Source organism: Balaenoptera ricei, chromosome 16 (genome assembly GCF_028023285.1).
Source record: "Balaenoptera ricei isolate mBalRic1 chromosome 16, mBalRic1.hap2, whole genome shotgun sequence".
NCBI classification, from domain to species: Eukaryota; Metazoa; Chordata; class Mammalia; order Artiodactyla; family Balaenopteridae; genus Balaenoptera; species Balaenoptera ricei.
In genome coordinates, this window is record NC_082654.1 from 5,671,081 (window position 1) to 5,692,805 (window position 21,725).

A 21,725-nucleotide genomic window follows, 5' to 3' on the forward strand; every position below is an offset into this window, starting at 1 on the left:
TATAATAGTTTGCATCTGCTAACCCCAAACTCCCAATCCATCCCTTCCTCAACCCCCTCCCCCTTGGCAACCGCAAGTCTGTTCTCTATGTCTGTGAGTCTGTTTCTGTTTCATAGATAAGTTCATTTGTGTCATATTTTAGATGCCACATATACGTGATATCATATGGTATTTGTCTTTCTTTTTCTCTTTCTGACTTCACTTAGTATGATAATCTCTAGGTCCATCCATGTTGCTGCAAATGGCATTATTTCATTCTTTTTTATGGCTGAATAGTATTCCATTTTATATATGCACCACATCTTCTTTATCCATTTGTCTGTTGATGGACATTTAGGTTGTTTCCATGTCTTGGCTATTGTGAGTAGTGCTGCTATGAACATAAGGGTGCATGTATCTTTTTGAATTATAGTTTTTCCCAGATATATGCCCTGGAATAGGATTGTGGGGTTATATGGGGTCATATGACAACTCTTATTGTCCCCCCCAGCTCCCCAGTTCCCATGGGCAGGGATAACTGCTACTGGGGTCTCCAGCCCTGGATGTCACCTCCACCTGGGTCCTGTAGTCACCAAGCAGGTATTGACCTGCTGGACACGAAATCTAAAGCCTGAAGAGGTTGCTGGGTCTCCAATATGCCTGCTGCCTATGGGGGACCTGGCCCAGGGCAGCACAGAAAACCACTTCCTGCTTTTTATCTTCCCCGCGTTTCTCTCATTGCCACTCGAGCTGCACAGCCCTCGCCGTCACTCAGGCTCCCTGGGTGCTTTTCATCCTCTTAAAACGCTGCTCACAGGAGGCAGGGCTTTGCCTTCGAGGGCTGCTCTTTCATATTAAATCACCTGGAAGCAGCTGGAATATTGATAGCTGTTATTGCAGAAACCTAGAGGATGACACGGATTTTTTTTTCACTCCTATTTTGGAGGCAGCCCTTACTAGGAAACCCTCTTGGCAAACACCTGTCACAACCCTGCCCATGGGGCCTCAGCTTGGGACCAGGTTACAGACGGAGCAGGGGTTCAGGTGCTTGTTTGCAAGCAACAGAGACAAACATCAGCTGGCATGCAACCCAGAGAGGCATTTGCTGGAAGGGTGTGGGGCAGAGCACAGACAGATGGCAAGCTGAAGACCCCGGCCTCAGCGGGGCCGCTGTGCAGAACTGGGGAGCAGCAGTGAACGCGTGGCCTCCGCCAGGAGCAGCGCCAGCTGGGAGGTGGGGCTGGGCGCCTCGACTGGCCGTCCCAGCATCACCACGTACTATGTTGGAGTGGGACATCCCGAAGGCCAAGCGTGGCTGCTACTGCAGAAGTGGGGGAATGGGTGCAGGCAGGCAAATGCGCGTGTGTCCTCTGCATGTTCCGGGGCGGGGCGGGAGTCAGGAATTCTCCAGCATTTAGTCAGGGATTCATGCAGCGCTCCTGTAGGAGTTCTAGCGAGACATCCAGCAAGCAAGGACTTACGGATCATGATCCAGGGTTTCTCCAAATGTGTCCCGTGGACGCACACATCAGAATTGCTTGGGAGAGCTGGTTGATCCCACAGAATCAGAGTCTCGGGGGATGGGTGGGCTCAGAGTGCGTATCAGCGTGTTTCCTCAGTGGTTTTTCTGTAAATTTCACCTTGGACCCAGTGTGCCATTTAAGCTTTTTGATTTCTAGAGCAACGTGCTGGCTGCTCTTAGACTCTGTGACAATCACATTCCACGAGTCTCCACTCGTGAAGCCAACCCGTCCAAAGAGGAGGGGACAGAAGGCTGGGAGTTGTGATGGGAGAGAAGAGGACCTAAAAAGGGTGGATGCACTTGAGCCAGCAATCAGCGGCCCTTCATGGTGGCCAAAGCATTCTTCCCCATTAGTAGCAAAAGCTGAACTCCTGTGTCATTTTTGAACTCGTGTAAAGATGGAGACTTCTTTTAAAGGGTGATAAATAAATAATAACACAGTGTTTATTGAGGGCTTCATCCTTGCATTTTATCCTGGCAGCTTTGAATTGTGGAGGCGTTCTACTCTGCTCCTGGTTTTATAGGTCAGGAAGGGGATGCACAGAGATGTCCAGAAACTTGCCCACGGCCATGTGGCGGGTGGCAGCGGAGCTGGGGGGAGACCAGGTGACCTGCTGGCAGGGCCAGCCTCTCGACCCCGTGCTACCTCCAATTTGTTGACACAGGGTTTTTACAGATGGTGAAATATCTGCCAGTGCAGGCAATGCGGTTGTGTCCTTGTGTTTTTGTCTGATTCTATTCTATTAGGATGGCATTTACTAAGAGCCAGGCACCGGGAAAGCAAAGGTGACTGAAGCATTGTCTTTGTCTTCAAAGTGTCGGTTCTGGGCAGGGCTGCAGAAAAACAAACCCACAATGCTGATGTAACAGCCTAATGCACGAGTGTTCTCAGCCAGGGGCCCTATCTGTATGGTGTGGAGCAGTGGGCGGGACACAGGTAGAATCAAGGAGGGCTCCAGGGAGAAGGTGACCTTCAAGCTGGGCCTTGATGGGTGAATAGAAGTTCAGCAGGTGGACAGGTTGGGAGAAGTGGGAACGGGATAGGGCATGGCCACGGGGGGCTCATGTGTGCCAGTGCCTGAAGCATGAGGGCTCCAGGCCAAGTGGTCCAGGGGGGATTGAATGGGGAGAGGTAGGAGGAAAACAGGGTAGTGAAGGGGTTAGAGATGGAAGAATGGCTGGAATGAGATGGAAAAGTGAGCCCAGGTTATAGAGTCCCGGACACATTCCTAGGCATTGTCCATTATCCTGTGTGTTAGTTTTCTATGGCTGCTGTAACAAATCACCGCACCTTAGTGGCTTAGACAATGCAGTTTTATAGCTTACGGTTCTGGATGTCAGAAGGCTGAAATGGGTTTCACCAGGCTGAAATCCAAGGGGTAGTCAGGGCCACATTCCTTCTGGGGGCTCTAGGGGATAATCTGGTTTTTTTGCCTTTTCCAGCTTCTAAAGGCACCCACATTCCTCCTGGCCCCTTCCTCCATCTTCAAAGTCGGCGACAGAGGGTAGCAACCTCAAGCTGCATCTCTCTGGTTCTCTTTTCTACTTTTTTTTAAAAAATTAATTAATTAATTAATTTATTTATTTATTTTTGGCTGTGTTGGGTCTTCGTTTCTATACGAGGGCTTTCTCTAGTTGTGGCAAGTGGGGGCCACTCTTCATCGCGGTGCGCAGGCCTCTCACTGTCGCAGCCTCTCTTGCTGCGGAGCACAGGCTCCAGACGTGCAGGCTCAGTAGTTGTGACGCACGGGCCTAGTTGCTCTGCGGCATGTGGGATCTTCCCAGACCAGGGCTCGAACCCGTGTCCCCTGCATTGGCAGGCAGATTCTCAACAACTGCCCCACCAGGGAAGCCCCTCTTTTCTACTTTTAAGGTCTTTTGTGATTATATTGGGCTCAGGCAAGCAATCTAGAATGGTTTCCCTATTTTAACATCAGATAATTAGCAACATTAGTTCCATCTGCCACCTTAATTCCCTTCGCAATGTAACCTAACATATTCAAAGGTGCTGAGGATTTGAAGGTGACCATCCTTGGGGGCCATCATTCTGTCCACTGCACCTCGTATCACTGAAGGTTCTTAACTTGTGGAGTAACATATCAGAGTTTGAGAATGATGATCTTGGCAGCAAGCTTACAAACAGATTCATAGAATTCCTTTTTCTGCCCCTCATGGTGGACAAGACATAATTCATTTTCTGTATCCTTATGTTAATGTCACTTTGTGACATTTACAGAAAAAAGGGGAATGGCAAATTTGGAAGTTTACATTGTGATGTTTATTTACCTGTGTTTTCTCCATATTTTATGTATATTTTGCCTCAGACAGCAAAGAATTTGATGTAACTTCCCAAAATGTACGTAATACACGATGCTGGAATAAGTAGTTGTAAACAGGAAAAAGAAAATTTTAGGTAGGAAAAAATGAAGCCAGAGGGTTAGTTCATTGCTGACTGAGGTGGTTCACAAACTCAGCCTCAAGCTTCCTAGCTCACAAAGCAAAGAGAGAAACAGGGTCAGTTACAAAATTCACACTAGCAGTAAGATAAATACAGGTGAGTTGTTTAGCAGATGCTCAGACACCTATGGCTGACACTTGAGAATTTCTGCTCTGGGTCCTCACAGCAATAGTGTTGGTTGATGCAAACTTTGTCCTCGGAAGAGCTCTAGCGGAGACAGTAATGACCTTTGTATGAACGCCAGTTTCATACCGAGTCCCTTAATGCAAGCAGATGAGCCAAAACCAAAGTGCATTTCAGTGAAAGACACCACAAAAGGTGTGCGGGTGCGGGAAGTGTTTCAGGTATTTATTGCTGCATCAAAACACCCCAAACTTAGTGACCTGACACAACGACCACAATGCATCTCTCCTGAGTCTGCCGGTGGATTGGGTTCAGCTGGGCAGTGGTGATGTAGCGTCTGCTGGGGCTGCATCCTCCATGAGCTTGGCTGGGGTGAGCATCCAACACGGCTGCTAGCGGTGCTGGCTGTCAGCTGGGAGCTCAGCTGGGCTGTCAACTGGGATGCCTCGGTTCTCATAACAAGGCTGCTGGGTGCCAGGAGAACCACTCTAACAGCGAAGGGGAAGCTGTGGACATCTTTAGATATGTAGACATTCCAAGGTCCAGCCCTGGAAGTTTCACAGTGCTACTTTCTCCGCGTTCTATTGGTTAAACCAGATCACCGGGCTAGCCCAGATTCAAGGGAATGGGAAGTTGACCCCACTGCTTGATGGGAGAAATAGCAAGGAATGGGTAGCCATTTTTAACCCATCACAGTGGCCAAAACAATGACCAGGTGTGCAAGCCCCTGATAAGCTGACTTGATGCAGGGGTGGAGCTTGGAAGAGCTCAAGGAATGGATGGGCTGCCTGAACATCTCTTTCTAGCAATTAATTCCCTTAAACATCAGCTACTTAAAATGGTGTTCTTGATAAAGATCAACGTTTACAAAGATTTTTCACCCCTGATATCTCAGTATGTCACAGGCTAAGTGCCCAGAGTATGGACCAGTGACGTGGGTGACCAGGAAGTGGAACTTTCCTGCTCAGAGGGTCAATGTTCAGGATTTAGGGAGAGAATGTTAGCATTCACTCGCCCTTGATTACTCACCTGGGCTCGTTCACTGGGTATATCATGTCCAGCGAGTGTTTAATTCCATATTGGATCATCCCAAGCAACTGGCCGTCCGCGGGTACCGTGTCCCACCGGTGGAAGTGAGACATGGCTTAGAGGGCGAGACTGGTGGGCTGAAATCATGCTTATGAGGGAAGCTCCTGTTCCTTTCAGTGACAAGTTCTTTTGTAACTTTGTGTTTTGTGTGGTTTCAAACTTAGAGAAAAGTTGCAGAAATTTTTATAAAAAATCCCAATATCTCTCTACCAAGATTCACCCCGTTTACATTTTGTCCCCATTTGTTTATGGTTATCTTTGGGTTTTTTTAATGATATATTTTTAAGTGAAGTATGGTTGCTTTACAATGCTGTGTTAGTTTCAGATGTAGAGCAGTGATTCAGTTATACATATATATATATACATCTATTCTTTTTCAGATTTTTTTCCCTTACAGGTCATTACAAAATATTGAGTTGAATTTCCTGTGCTATACAGTAGGTGCTTGTTGGTTATCTGTTTTATGTACACTGTATAGTGGTGCACACTAATCTCATCGTGGAGGGTCCATTCTCACAACTTCCTCTAAACCTAGTTACCTCCCAAAGGCCCCACCTCCAAACACCATCACTTTGGGGCAGCTTCAACATATGAATTTTGGAAGGACACAAGCATTCAGCCCATAACAGCTCTTTTGGCAAGAGGAGAAATCTGAAACCAGTTCCTCTGTCATGACTAGACATGGATGTCTCCATTTAGTTTTGATTTAATACTCCAAAACACTGGATTCAAATCGTGCATTTTAACTCTTGATCGCATCCACAGCCTGCCAACATGTTGGTAGAATAGATTCAGAACAGCGTAATTTGAGACTTTGAGGCAAAAGAAAAATCAGTCCTGTACTGTGGAAAACAAACTCATTTCTTTTAGCGTCTTGTTGAGCTTTGAGGCATTCGTATTTACACATCTTATCAGTTTGTGATATCTTTCAGAGAAGAGTATCATCAGAAATTCCAAGCCATCAGTGGTCTTCTCCTATGTGATGTGCTTTCTATGGGCCTTGAAAACACTGATATTTCTGTATCTGTTTGTGTGTGTGTTTTAGTTCATTTCCCCCTAATTTCTAAAATCACGACATATCACTTTTCGCAAAACTGAGAAAATAACATGAAATTATAAAGAAGAAACTGAAATCACCAATAAAGTTATTTAAAGACAATTATGGATGTTCCTTCAAATTTCCCAGTGTGTTTGACATAGGCATGCCTTGCTTTCAAAAAAAAGATGATTATTCAAAAATCCCTATATACATGTGAATTGTTGAACAGGACAGTGGGACGGACATTCAAGGATACCTTGTCTCAGTCCCTCATTTCGTAGCTGGGTAAACTGAGGCTGGGTGAGGCCTCAGAAATGCATGACTCTTTGCATCCTGTCTGCATTTCACAAATTGTGCCATTTCTGTATTTCTCCCCCGTATTATCTTAGTCATGTATTGGAGTAATCATTTTTCCTAATAACCAGTACTCTAGGACTAAAATTAAAACATTTGCCCATGTCCTGCCTCAGATTCTATCAGGCACCCTACCTTGTCCTTGTCAACAGCAGCCAATGGGAATTCAGTTAGAGAATGGTGGTGTCTCTATAATTATCTGCATCACTTCCGTGGATCTTTTCATAAATTCCAAATTATGAAAGGAGTTGAGAAAAATCTTACAGTCCCAGGATTCTCACTTTTTAGATTTTTTTATCTTAAATAATTTTAAATGCACAGAAGCGTTGGGAAGACGGCAGGGGGTTCCCTTCACCCTGCTTCGCCTAGTGTTAGTATCTTATGTAACCAGGGTACATTCATCAAAACTGAGGAATCAGCGTTGGTGCAATGCTGTGAATGAAACTACAGACTTATCTGGATTTCTCCAGGGTTTCTACCGATGTCCTCTTTCTGACCCTGGAGCTAATCCAGGATCCCACGAGGCACTTAGTCCTCAGGGCTTCTCAGCCTCCTGCTATCTGTGACACTTCCTCAGTCTTTCCTTGACCCCCATACTCTTCACACTTTTGAAGAGAAATGATCAATCGTGTTGTAGAATGTCCCTCAGCTTGAGGTTCTCTGATGTTTTCTCATTATTAGGCTGAAGTTACGGATTTGGGGGACAAACACCGTAGGGGTCACATGCCCTCCTTGTTACATCGTATTAGGGGCACGTGATACAATGTAACTCAATACCAATGATGTTAACCTTGATCTTTGGTTGAGGCTGTGTCTCTCTACGGGTACCATTTTCCCCTTCCCACTCTCTCTTCATTAAGGGAGTCTCCTTTTCAGCACCGCGCTGACGGGGTAAAGCAGAGAGGCACAAAAGACCTATGTAAGTGTAAGTGTTTCTCCTCCCTGCTTCCCTCCGTGAAGTCGGTCCCTGAGCAGTGATTCTCAACGCTGGCTGTGCACCTGGGGATACCTGGGTCCCTTCCTAAGAGCAGTGGTTCTCCAAGTGTGGTTCGCAGGCCAGCAGCGTCAGTGTCCCCGGGGAACTTGTTACAAATGTAAATTCCTCGCCTCCACCTCTGACCTACAGACTGAAAGCTCTGGGGGTGGGACAAGCAAACTGAAATTTTTTTTTTAACATCTTTATTGGTATAAAATTGCTTTACAATGGTGTGTTAGTTTCTGCTGTATAACAAAGTGAATCAGCTATACATATACTTATATCCCCATATCCCCTCCCTCTTGTGTCTCCCTCCCACCCTCCCTATCCCACCCGGGGAGGGGGAAGGGCAAGCTGGGGCAAAGTGAGAGAGTGGCATGGACATATAAGCAAACTGAATTTTAATGAGCCCTCCAGGTGATTCTGAGGCACGGGTTTGAGAACCATCTCTGAGCTTCTGTTTGCCTGATCACTGGGAGTTCCAAAGCTTCTCAGCTGATTCTAAGGTGCAGCTGAAGTTGAGAATATGACCCCTGGAGCCATATGCCAATTTCAGGGCTTGCTTCTCCAGCAAACTGGCCTTCTGCAGGCTGCTCTTCATCTGAATAATGGCTTTTTCTACTGTTTATGGCAGATTTTTCTTCATCTCTCTAATCTGTATTATAAAAGAGTAGAAATGTAATTTCCTGGTTAGCTTATGTTTTACATGAAAAATGGCTAGTTTGAATCAGACAAAAGAGAAGACATCCTTCAAAGGGTAATGACCCCTGTTTAGTCAAATGGCAGTGTCCCCGTTACTGCAAGAGAAGGGAACAATTCATTTCCCCTAAGTTGCTTTTCTTCAGGGCATCTTCTCCCTTACAAAGGAACACTTCTTAGAAAACCAAGAGTGGGTAAAACGGAGGCAGCCTTCCAGCCTCAGGACCCTCTGGCTTTCAGGTCACTTCTTGCATGGTGTGAGTGAGAATATCAGGTTGTTTCCAGAGCTTTGGGGGTGGGTCTGAGATTTGAAGTAGAAATTCTTGGAAGGTGGGGACCTCCCACGTGTGGCACCACTTTGCATTTGAAACTTCGAGTGTCTTCCGTGCTGGTCTGATGGAGGCTTTCTCAGCCTCAGCACTGTTGAGGTTTGGGGCAGGATAACCTCGTTCATGGGAGATGTCCTGTGCACTCTAGGGTGATTGGCTGTATCCCTGGCCTCTGCCCATCAGATGCCAGAGCACGTCCGCCCCATTTGCGATAAGCACAGATGTCTCTAGATACTGCCAAGTGTTCCCCAGGGCGGGGGCAGGGAGGGCAAAATGGTCCCCAGTCATGAGCCACTGGTCTCAGGAGGTTAGAGGTCACAGGGGTCTTAACCAAATGCCAGCCCAGCGGGTTCAGCAGCCGTGCGGTAAGCTCTTCTGCTTCCCCGGCCTCCTCCCTGCTCGGCCCTGCTGCCTCTGCCCTGGGAGCGGCCCCCAGCTCCCAGTGTCCAAGCCCACCTGGCTCAGACTCTGCATCCCCGCGCGTTTGACTTCATCCGTGGTCTCCGAGGCAGCTCATGGTGCTTTGCCTGGCGATGCACTCCAACCGGGTCACCTCTGGCCGTGAGGGACAGCCAGGTGGCCTCAACAATCTGTGAGCAGACTTCAATCCTAAGGCTTCCAGAACTTAGAGGACACGGGAGACCCAGGCGTGGGGGCCTGGAGGAGCCCACCCGCCGTCTGTGTGTCATTCTTGGTTTTGTAGTGTGGCTGGCTGAGTGTGTTGCAGTGTCTTTTATGTCCGCTTATTGCACTTTCACGTGTGTTTAGTGCTGGGTTCCAGCGGGATGTATTTCCCCCCCTTCATATAAATATGTGTTGCTTCTTTTTGAAGAGGTTTTCCTTTCATCAGACTTAGCAGGTTAATAGAATCAAATCTTCAGTGCCCAAAACTATTCCAAAAAGTATATCCCTCTTTTGTCCCAGTCTTTACCTTTCCAGGTGACTCTGATTCTATTGGACCAATGGCCGCTGGCCTCTGCCGGTTTATACGGTATAGACAGCCTGCATCTGTCAGTGGATTGTGAATAGTATTGCACTGATGCCCATCATGGGAGAAGCACATTTTCTCTTTCAGATGTTTCACATCCAGAAGGAAGAAGACTTTTCCCAGTGGGGAATTCCCATCCACTCTATAGCCCAGGGCTTCCCCAGATGAAGGAATCCTTACAGGTGTAGGTGGGCAGAATATCAGGTACTGCTGAGACTTGGCTTTGAAAGTCTCTGGCTTTACCGTCTAGAATAAGTAAGAGCCCCCCGCCCCCATTCCCACCCACATCTGAAGTTTCCCAGGGACCATGACTCTGTAGGATCAGATGTCTGCAAAGGGTAGGATTCTGGCGGGAGCCTCCCCAGAGCTGACCACACTGACCAGTTGATTGGAGTGGCTGGTGGGGCAACCATCCCTCTTACGAGAGCAGCTCCTCATGTCATGCAGGGAGGAAGTGAGAAAGAAGTGAGAGGTGTGTGGGCCCCTTAAGATCCGTCTACATTCTCTCTTCTTAGAAATGTTAGGACTCACAAAGTAGGGCCTTGCCGAGCTCCGCTTGCTTTTGGTGAGAGGGTCTGACTTGTTTTATGTGAATGATCTGAGAACCTAAAGCAAATTAAGCACTGAGACCATTCAATCCAGCTCCAGAGGGAGAAACCAGGGGCAATAAGAGGCTGTCCCACCCTCCCTGTCTAGACTCAAAATGGCAACAAGTTGACTTACTTCTGATGCCAGTTCTAGCCCCCCAGCAATGTCTGCCTGGGAGAGTGACTGAGGATTGTGAGGCCGTGTCCAGGGTGAGTAGAAGCTTTGCCTTGATTGACTCGAGAGGTCTCAATAGGTCTTCAGAGGAAGTGGTGGAATATGGTGGGTGAGACAGAAATAACCACAGGACAAAACAGTAAAATGTGCTTGGAAGAAAACCCACAGAATATCAGAGCGTTGAGAGACAGAGAGTTTGCATTGAGTTTAGGGAATCATGGAAGACTTCGTTTGAAATAAGACCTTACTTCCTCCTTCTTGTTTTTGTAAGGGTAGCTGGTGACGGGTGTTGGTGCATCCAAAGTCGATGACAATTTTGAATTCCCCAACGACATCCCAACAGGCAGTTCTGTATCTATAGGTGTTCACTTTGAGAAGGTAGAGGATAGAAGCCCTGAAGTAAAGAAAACATGTGGCTTATTGGGCAGAGGAAGAATGGTCCAGGGCTCAGGCGTTCACATCTGCATGGTCTATCTATACTGTGTTGTATTGGACTGTTGAGCCCAATGGTCTTCCCTTGGTCAGATTTAATTTGCTTCCCTGAATCCTCGGTCTGGGTCTTCTAAGTTCATCTGCTGATATACTTCTGGGCACACAGTAGAACTCTCTAGAGGGATAAAAGTGCATGTAAATGCAGCATGGCAGGAGAAACCACCCATCTGGCCAGGTGATCCTTTTCCTGGCAATGTTTTCAAATCTGTGAAGCAAATTTAAGTCCCCTTCTAAAATCCTGGCAGATATTAAATAGCAGTCTTTAAAATGATTAGAAAGACTTGATATATGATGAGAAAGTTCCTCTCTGAGTTGTTTCTGTTGATACTTTTGTTTTCCCCCGGGCTGGAAGTAGAGGATTGATTAGCACAGCCCTTTGTGCCACATCCCAACTGTGCAGTGGGAACCATCCCAAGAGTCTTACCGGCAGCTGGCTGTGCCCATCACTCAGATGCCTAATAGGTCCAGCCCCCAGAGGTCCATGGACTGCTTGGCCATTAGCTATGATGGTAGTGAAAAAAGATTAGCCAGATGGTCATAACGTCATTGGCTCCTGAACTCTTTGTTTCTCAGAGCTTCCAGAGCCTGAAGATTGTGTATTTGGTTGGATTAGACTTGAAATGCCAACTGTGTGTGTGTGTTTTTTTTTTACCAGCTATTAAACACAAATTATTTCTAAATAATTTTCATAGCCAATGTCTATAAGGGATAGAAACAACAAAAAAAAGTTATGTAAATTGTTTGTTACAGTTTTCGAACATGCAGGTTACAGAGTATCTTTTTTGATTCTGTGGCTTGACAGACACTTTGTCCTGGACCCAATTTTATCCTCCTCTGAGACATCTTTTCCTCTAGGTCTTGACTTTGGCCCTTGTCCTATCTTTGGTCTGCCCAGCCCATTGTAGCAAGAACCCCCTACTTTTGATATCTGATCAAACTTCTCATCTCCCATTTTTGATATCTGATCACCTCAGCTTGCCTTTAGCAAGAATCCCTCTGACTCTTTTTTGTTTTGTTTTGTTTTGTTTTTGGCCACACAGCATGCAGGATCTTAGTTCCCCGACCAGGGATCGAACCCATGCCACCTGCAGTGAAAGCATGGAATCTTAACCACTGGACCATCAAGAAAGTCCCAAGAATCCCCCTGACTCTTGATGTCTCCTGTTAGGAATTTTCCATCCATTGAGCCTCTCACTCTGTTCCTTGGCTATAAATCACCAACTTGCCCTTGAGCTTGGTCTCTCTCCTATTGCAGTAGTCTTGAATAAATCTCCCTACCATTGTAACAAGTGTCAGAATCATTATTATTTTTTAATTAATTAATTAATTTTATTTTTGGCTGCACGTGGGCTTTCTTTAGTTGCAGTGAGCGGGGGCTACTCTTTTTCGTGGTGCGCTGGCTTCTCATTGCAGTGGCTTCTCTTGTTGCAGAGCATGGGCTCTAGGCACGCAGACTTCAGTAGTTGTGGCATGGGGGCTCAGTAGTTGTGGCTCGCGGGCTCTAGAGCGCAGGCTCAGTAGTTGTGGCGCACGGGCTTAGTTGCTCCGCAGCATGTGGGATTCTCCCAGACCAGGGATCGAACCCGTGTCCTCTGCGTTGGCAGGTGGATTCTTAACCACTGTGCCACCAGGGAAGTCTCATTATTATTTTGTTTTGTCCCATTAATTTTTAATAATTATTTTTAATGGGCTACTATCTAAGGTGAGTAAGGCAAACATTGCCTCTGTTTTACTAAAAAAGACACTGAAGCTCCAGTTGTTCAGTCCACAGAACAGATGGCAGTGTTGGGACGAGCTGCAGGGCCCTGACCTCTGGCTGGTGGGTCTGGCTTTGCAACTCACACACTCTGCACTCATCCCATCGAGCCAGATATCTGAGTTTCCTTATTTGGTTTTACTCCGTGTGGACAGAAAACTCCATTCAAGATGTGCAGGGGGAAGGGACCCACCCCACAAAGGGTGCAGAGGGGAGAGAAGGGGGGAGCAGGGTACCACTTTGACCTCTGAGTCCCCCAGAGACCAGGCTTCCTAAAGCTGCTGGTTTAACCCGTTTTCACCAGTTTCTGCTTCTTCTCCTGGGAATAGTCTTCAGGGTGGAGTCTTTAGCTCCTATTTAAGATTATCCCCGGGCTTCCCTGGTGGCGCAGTGGTTGAGAATCTGCCTGCCAATGCAGGGGACACGAGTTCGAGCCCTGGTCTGGGAAGATCCCACATGCCGCGGAGCAACTAGGCCCGTGAGCCACAACTACTGAGCCTGTGCATCTGGAGCCTGTGCTCCCAACAAGAGAGGCCACGATAGTGAGAGGCCCGTGCACCGCATTGAAGAGTGGCCCCCACTCGCCGCAACTAGAGAAAGCCCTCGCACAGAAACGAAGACCCAACACACCCAAAAATAAATAAATAAATTTAAAGTACACGCCGAAAAAACCAAGAATTAAAAAAAAAGATTATCCCCAAACAGCTTCCATTTAGAATAAATGGGAAGGACACCTCGAGCTGGCTGTGTGATGTCAAGAGAGTTCTTAACTCCTTTATGCTTTGTTTTTTCTTGTGTTCAACCTAGGAGGCAGCCAGCACCAAAGCTAATTCCAGTTACAAAACTCGGCGAGTCTAGTGTTCAAGAGCATTGATTGTGGAAAAGAGGGTGAAAGATACAGGGAGGGGAGAGAATCCAATTAGTGACAGAATTTGGAATCAGGGGTTCGTCTCCCTTTCTCACTGTTCTTTCCCCTCTACCGTCCGAGTCAGCTCACTGTGGGCTGTCACTAAATCTGACTCAGTAGATGGAGTGATGGCCACAGTTGGCCCTTCTGGGATACAGGCTCAGGATCCAGAGTTTGAATGTCCCCAGGAAGTTTGGCTGCTGAGCTGGTGCCTCCACTTAGCATCGTACATGATATGTAGCGTGTCGTGCATTTGCTGATGAAAGACGTTCAAAGCAACAGGGTGCTAACCCCATTTCAGGGGAGGATGGGAGGTAAATCAAGGTAGGATGCACCTCTGGATTCTGTGTTAAGCTGGATCTCTCAGGAGTGCCCCAGTCTGACTCGCGGGCCACAGGCCTCAAATTCAACAGGAGAATCGATTACCATATGCAACAGACACTAACTGGCTTCTTTCCGTATTTCCTGGGCCACTAGGGCACCCTCCTGGGTCTTCCATGGAAGATTTTTAATCTCATACCTATCACCGTAACAGTCATGTCACATGCTGTGATTGTGCGCACGCCCACATCCCAGGGGATCTGTGTTCCTTCAGGCAGGGATGTTGTCTTTGGGGCCCTGCTGATTAGCCCCTGGGAAGTACCTGATAACCCTCTGCTGAATGTGCTACTGCATCTCCGGGGAAAACCCCTGGACCGAGGTGGGCCGAGCAGAGTTGGAATTTCAGCCATGGGATGGGAATCGGGAAGGCAGGACCGCATCTGTGCTCTGCCCCTTTCCAGCTGTGCGCCTGTGGTCTGGTTGCTTGACTTCTTTGAGACTTGGTTTCTGCACCCAGGACCCTTATGAGAACTAAATGAGCAACTTTTGTGTTAGTTTTTTTTTTTTTTAATTTATTTATTATTTATTTTTGGCTGTGTTGGGTCTTCGTTTCTGTGCGAGGGCTTTCTCTAGTTGTGGCAAGCGGGGGCCACTCTTCATCGCGGTGCGCGGGCCTCTTGCTATCGCGGCCTCTCTTGTTGCGGAGCACAGGCTCCAGACGCGCAGGCTCAGTAGTTGTGGCTCATGGGCCCAGTTGCTCCGCGGCATGTGGGATCTTCCCAGACCAGGGCCCGAACCCGTGTCCACTGCATCGGCAGGCAGATTTTCAACCACTGCGCCACCAGGGAAGCCCTGTGTTAGTTTTAATGGCGCATCTTACTGAGCAGGATGAGCTTTGATGGGGTGACTTGCTCCCCTAGAGGTCTAGAGGGTGGGCTCTGAGTCAGACCCCAGCCCACCTCCACGTTGTGTCTTTGCCCCAGGGAGTCACACTTTTGATGCTTCACCTCATCCTTCACAACCCCCCCTTGGGGGGGGGGGTTTGTGAGGATTAGATGAGCACCTTCTCTCCATTTAGCCCTCTGCTTGGCACCTGCAGTCCCAGTACCCAGTAAGTGTCAGTTATGCACCTAATTCACGCTCCAGGTACTTCTCATCAAATATCTGTTTGATCTCCCAGGTACCACTCTTCAACAGTAAGAGAAATCATTTTTAAACATTTCCCTAAAATTGTTTTTAATGAAGAGTACTGCAGGTTCATTGCTGAAAAGAAATGCAGCAAGAAAAAATTGCCTATATAGTAGCACCACGCAAAGCAGACCACTGGTAATAATCTATCACATTCCCTTTGTATCGCTTTCTGTGTTTGTACAATTTTATGTTATATAAATGGTATTGAAATAATTTGCTTTCTTACCTGGAAATTTCAGTTGTTTCTTTTTTATATTATAATCAGCACCTTTGCCGTTAAAAAAAATATCTTTTTCCTCACTTCTGATTATTTCCTTCGGATCTCTCCTCATCAGGGTTTTGGTGAAACCTCAGCTAGGGATGGTGAGAGCAGTTTTGTCCTGCGTCTTTTAGTCTCCTTGAGTTTGTCTACGTCTAATCTACTAACCAGTATCAGCCCATGGCAGTTGCTCTAAGAATGCTCCCTTATTTTTATTTAATTTTATTTTTTAATAAATTTATTTGTTTATTTTTGGCTGCATTGGGTCTTCCTTGCTATGCCCGGGCTTCCTCTAGTTGTGGCGAGCGGGGGCTACTCTTTGTTGCGGTGCGCGGCTTCTCATTGCGATGGCTTCTGTTGTTGCGGAGCACGGGCTTTAGTAGTTGTGGTGCGTGGGCTCGGTAGTTGTGGCGCACGGGCTTAGTTGCTCTGTGGCGTGTGGGATCCTCCCGGACCAGGGCTCGAACCCGTGTCCCCTGCATTGGCAGGCGGATTCTTAACCACTGAGCCACCAAGGAAGTCCTCACTTATTTTTTTTTTGAAATAGGCCCAGTCAATGCCATTTATTATACATGTTGAACAGCCTCTGAGACCCAAGGGCTCCCATATGAAGTTTTCTCCTTTTTCATTTTTGCATCAAACAGGTTCTTCCAAGAGCCTGCTTACAAGGAAGACAAAAACAGAGTAATCCTCAATAAAATGAAACAAATAGGAAAAGCTGAACAGTTTACATATGAAGAACAAAGGTTAAAAAACTCACCAGACAAAAACCACACCAAACACTCATCCTAATTAATTTCCTGTTACATGCTCTGTGGAAGCTGAGAACACCAGACCCCAAGGCAGCAATGCGCTTGAGGCTCTAGTTCAGGCTCCCTCTATGTGACAGTTTCATGCACACACCCCGCACATACCAGTGACCCAGGCAGGAGTACACGTGTGTGCACAGGTGGCCAGAGAACCACGGGGTGGGGTTGGGGGAGAATGGGGAAAGGAGGGGCCAGTCAAGGATATGCTGTCAGCTGGAAACTGGGGACCCAGAGAACCCTTCTGCTGTAGGCTAAGCAAGAGTTAAAATTAAAACAAAGGCAGAACACAGGATAAATGTACGATGCTCAGATGAGATGGACAGATGAAAAGGAAAAGATGCAGGGGGAGTTTTGGGAAAGCAGCCTCAGAAGAGGTGGTTTTTCTTCATTGGGAACTCAGATGATCAGAGGTCCTCTGTCTCCAGTGAAATACTGAGGCTGAAGGAACATGCCACAGCACGTTCCTTTGCATCCTGTGCTCTCTCCCAAGGCAGAGGGAAACCACAAGCACCCACCCTCTAGCCCTCTCCATTGCCACTCTTAAGGACTTTCCCCAGTACCTCCCCCCAAATGGCACCCACACACACAAAGTTAGGCCTGGCAAAAAGCCAAGCGTAGAAAGCCTCTGTAACTCTTCTTGGTGGAACCAAAGCCAGAGAAGCCCATCACAGCTGCCATCTCATCCTCCTCCTCAATGTCAAGTCCTCCTCTGCCCTCCTTTTCTTCTCCTTCTGTTTCTCTTTCTTGTAGGCTTTGGCCTTCTCCTCCTATTCTCTGAGTTCCTTCATCCTTTCCTCAAAATCATAATCCTTCTTCTTCTTTTCCATTTTCTTCTTGTTGACTTCAAAATGTTTCTTCACCTGATCCAAAGTGGAATGTTCCACATGCATAGACATGCCCAGGTTTCACTGATGTTTCTTTCCATTAATGTGATCCAGGAAGTTGATGGAGTCTTTCACCACACAGTCACAGACATTGCAGTAGTATCATCCCATCTCAGACCGTGGGGTGGTCTTGTTAATGACCGTGGGGTGGTCTTGGTAATGACCGTGGGGTGGTCTTGGTAATGACTGTTGTCTTCCTGAGCTTGGATTCCAGGTCCACCTTGTAGTCCCTATGCCAGAGAAGCTCTCGCTTGACTGGCCGCACTGGTTTTCCATCTTTCTTTTCTCTCTCTTCCGTGAGCCTCTTCTCGGCGAGCTTCTCATATTCATCTTTGTCCCACATTCAGCAAAAGTCCAAGTTTTTTGTCCCACTGCCCGACGCCATCTTCACTGCCCCTCACTTATTTTTAAGTCAATACTTATATCCTAATTTCAGGGTGTTTTCAGTCTCCCTGAGTCCAAATTCATTCTTGAATCTACAGTGATTTTCTGACTCAGTTCCATAAACACTGTAAATACATTTCTATTTTTCTAGCTCTAGATGTTCCATTTTAATATTTTAATTATCTGTGCATTATTTAGGAGGTGTGGTTTCTTTTGTGATAAGGCTTTCTTCGAGACAATTTCTGCAACTATCCTGGCAGGCAGAGAGGTTGAATACGCCTCTCTGGTTTTTGTGAGGAGAGAATATCTCTGTTGGACTCAAAAATGCCTGGAAGATTCTCTCCAGTGACTCAGAAGTTCCTTTATCTCTTCTTTTCCTCCCTTTCCTCCCATTGAGCATTTTCCATTACACCCCACACAAAGCATGTCGGGTAACAGATTGTATGTTCTTGGGCTTCATTACCGTGAGACACCTATAAGGGGAAATAGGGAAATTTATCGAGCTCCTACAAGGCGCATCATCCTAGGCACTTCTCTGAGGTATTTAAACTTTAATACTTATTCTAATCCTGTATGGGAGACAATCTCCTCCCACCCATTACTAAGTAAACTAAGCCTCCATGGTGTAGGCAGAGGGAGAGTTCAGATGGAGAATCCAGTTGTTCCTGATTCCCAGTAAGTCCTTGCCCCTCTGGCACTGTGATTCTTTGATCCATCCATGGATTCCTTGAGCCAATGGGTTCCTCTCTCTGTCCAGACTGGTACAGGTGGGTTTCTGTCAACCCCCAGAATCCTAACACACTGTATATATTTGACCTTCCACAAGACTTCCACTGTATATGTTTGACCCTCTCAAGAGCTCCTTGAGATTAGCTACTGGGTCCATTCTTACTCTCTGATCCCCAGTAGAAGAAGGAAGAACATCTTCTGAAACAAAAATGATCAACTGGTTTGAAAATTGAACAGAATCTTTGCAATCAGGATTATTTTGCAAATTTGTGCAAAATTTGGGCCACGTGGTCTTTTAATATAAAGTTCCTTTCAACTTGAAAATTCCGTTAGTTATAACCAAGGCATGAGTGTGTAAAAACTTGGAAATTCTCATCATGAGGACTTGGGCGTCTTAGAAGATCATTGACAGTGTTTCCCTGCAGCCCTCTCCAGAAGCCATTCATGAGTGAGCAGCGGGTGAATTAGAAAGGAAGAAGAAAGGAAGGCAGGGCCAGGGAAGCTGATGGCCTGGGAGAAGCCTCTGGTGTCGAGAAAGGGGGGTGGATGAGAGTCTCCCTGTGCTCATCCTGCAGAGCCAAATGAATGCTAGTCGGTGTGACTGCTCGACTGCAAGGTACAAAGGTCTGCTCGTGTAGGCGCAAGTAATGTGGGATTTGTGGTCAGAATAAAAGTGTATTCCTTGGATCCTAAATACAGTGAGGACCGGCCAGCCAGACCAGGGTGCCCTGGCAGCTCTCTCTCCCCTTTCATCTTTGCTGCCAGTCTGCTTTTTTCTGCTCTCTGCAGCCCAGCTTCTCTGGTCATCCCCTTGCACATGGTCCTGGCATGGTCAGCCTTAAACGGCAGTCCTCACCTAGTTGGCTCATTCTCTTTGCCCCCGATGACAAAGCTTCTCTGAGGAAATTTGATTGGCTAAGCTTGAATCGAGCTTCCACCTCTTAGCCAATCATCTGCAGTCAATGGGGTCATGTGATTTAAGGAGCTCTCTGAGGGAGAGAGAAGCTCTCAGTCAGTACAGCCTGCTTAAGAAAACATTGCAACGACTTAAACTTGGAGCAATGTTTGCAAATAATTAATAGCTTAATAAGCATTGTTAACTGTAGAAAATGACTCACCACCAGTTCACTAAAAAAAAAAAATCTGGATCCTTTTGTGTGTTTCAAGAATGACCCAACTACAGTATTCTTGACATACACTGGGTTTTCCTGGAAGACATCTGCTGTGTATGGCGAGGTAGCCTTGAACTTCACGTTTAAGCCCTGTCATGTCTACAGTGGCTTACAAGGCTGTCAGGTGGCAGTATTTTATGCAAATGATAGCTCCCTCTTACAAGGTTGTATATTTTTCTAATTTAACACACGGGCATGTTCACGTAATCCTCGAAAGAAATAAGGTGAAAGAGCAACAGCAAGATAAATGCGACCGGGATACATGAATCGGGGAAGAATAAGCTACTGTTATGCTACTTTGATTACTTTCTACATTGTGACATGATTGATAGAACAAAAGCAGGACAAGAAAAGATAAAATAAAAATGGGACTTAAGCCTATTAATCAGATTAAAAATCACAGTGCAGGAAGCATCCTGTGAACACAATTGGCTGAGATATAAGAAAACATAAACATGTCCCTCTTTCCCCTAATAGACAGGTAAGATATGAAGAAAATGAGGCAACTATGGGGAATTGAGTGAGAGTAACAGAGATGCTCGAAATCATGGCACTTGGCCCTCCCCTTTGCTCCAAGTAAATACACAGGGTATCATCTTTCCCTCCTGTGATTTGTCTTTTGTGGGTGGGCTTGGGTCCATGTGTGGAGAGAAGTGGTGTTGAAGTCAAAAGGATGAACAGAGACCTCAGGATGAAGGGTGGAACTCATTGGCTCCTGAGAGTGAATGGAGCACAGAAGCCGTCATCCATGTCCCACCAGAAATAGCTCCAGGTTGAGTGAAGTCCAAGGAGAGTCTCTTGGTCTATCAAAGTCAGCAATAAAAATGAGATAGGACCACATCAACAGATGAGTGGATAAAGATGGATGTGATATATGTATATATGCACATTCACACATACATACATACATACACATACACGATGGAATATTACTCAGCCATAAAAAAGAATGAAATAATGCCAATTTACAGCGACATGGATGGACCTAGAGATTATCATACTAAGTAAGTCAGACAGAGAAAGATAAATATCATATGATATTGCTTATATGTGTAATCTAAAAAGAGATACAAATGAACTTATTTACAAAACAGTAATAGGCTCACAGACGTAAAAAACAAAATTATGGTTACCAGTTTTCTAATTTAACACAGTGAATGTGTGTGGGGGAGAGATAAATTAGGAATTTGGGATGAACAGATGCACACTACTATATATAAAATAGGTAAACAACAAGGACCTACCGTATAGCACAGGGAACTCTACTCAATATCTTGTAATAAACTATAATGGAAAAGAATCTGAAAAAGAATGTATGTATATGTATAGCTGAATCACTTTGCTCTTCACCTGAAACTAACACAACATTGTGAATTAACTATACTTCATTTAAAAAAATGATTAAATAAAATGAAATAGGACCAAATCAGAGAGCCAGTGTATAATTAGGATGCATTGGGTCATGAACTCAAACTGAGTTTAAACAGTGTTTGGGATTAATTTGCCTGTGCAGCTGGTCAGTCTAGAGCAGGTGGACTTCAGGGATGCTTTGATTTGGCTACTCCGTGTCATCAGGGGCCTGATTGCTTTCTGGGCATCCACTCTGGCTTCCCTGCTGTCAGGCTTTGTCCTCAGGGGAGAGATGGTTGTAGAAGTTCCAGACTTCACAGCCCCCTCCGCCTCCAGTGCACAAGGAGCCAGTGTCTCCCGGCCTGCCCAGACCGGGGATGAGCATCTTCCTTGGAAACCTCAGCAAATTCTCCTCCCTCCAGAGTGGAACTGGAATTTACCCAAGACAGAGGGTGCTCAGTGGCGGGGCTGCCGTAGGACACTTCTGAGGACCAGCGGGGAGAAGTCAACCCTGGACGGTGCCATCCTCCCAGTCCTGGAGAAGTCTGTCACAAGTTCCTTGAGAGTGGGGCTGTGAGAAGACCAACCACAGTGGGACATCTAATGGCAGGCTCTTATTCTGGTAGGGAGAGCCCCCCAACCCTCTCATTTTGGGGCAAGTGAGTGAGCTTGGCCCCAAGATCAGAGGTGGAGGTGACGCAGCAATGGTTTTGCAAGGCTCAGCCATTCACAGTTTTGAACAGTGACAGGCAGTCCCCAGAGCAGCAGGAAAAGGTCCCCAAAGAGAGTAACACCTGAACTCTCCTTGACCCCACTGGAGAAAAGGGAAGGGAACAGGGTCATTGTTTCTGGACCCTCAATTGCCCTTCCTAATACAAGTTTGGTGGCCTGGTGGACAAGGGCCACATCCCCACTGCCACTTGTCATCGCCAACGCAACTTGACTTATGATGCTTCCCAACCTGCCGCCACCTCTACCCCACACCGAGGAGGAAACAATTCCAGTTCTGTGAAGTGTCCTCCAGGATGGGGGCTCCAGACGACTTTCCATCATTCATCCCCACCAGTGAAGAATTTTTAGGGCACTCCTAACATAGGACCAATTTTTGCCTCTAAAGTATGACCACGAGCTATTGTATTAACATGTTCTATAC

At 46.5% G+C, this 21,725-nt stretch overlaps 1 pseudogene; it reads right to left on the reverse strand.

The window, feature by feature from the left end:
* Positions 1-16,642: 16,642 nt before the first annotated feature.
* LOC132350867 (zinc finger matrin-type protein 2-like) lies at positions 16,643-17,322 on the reverse strand (annotated as a pseudogene).
* Positions 17,323-21,725: the final 4,403 nt, after the last annotated feature.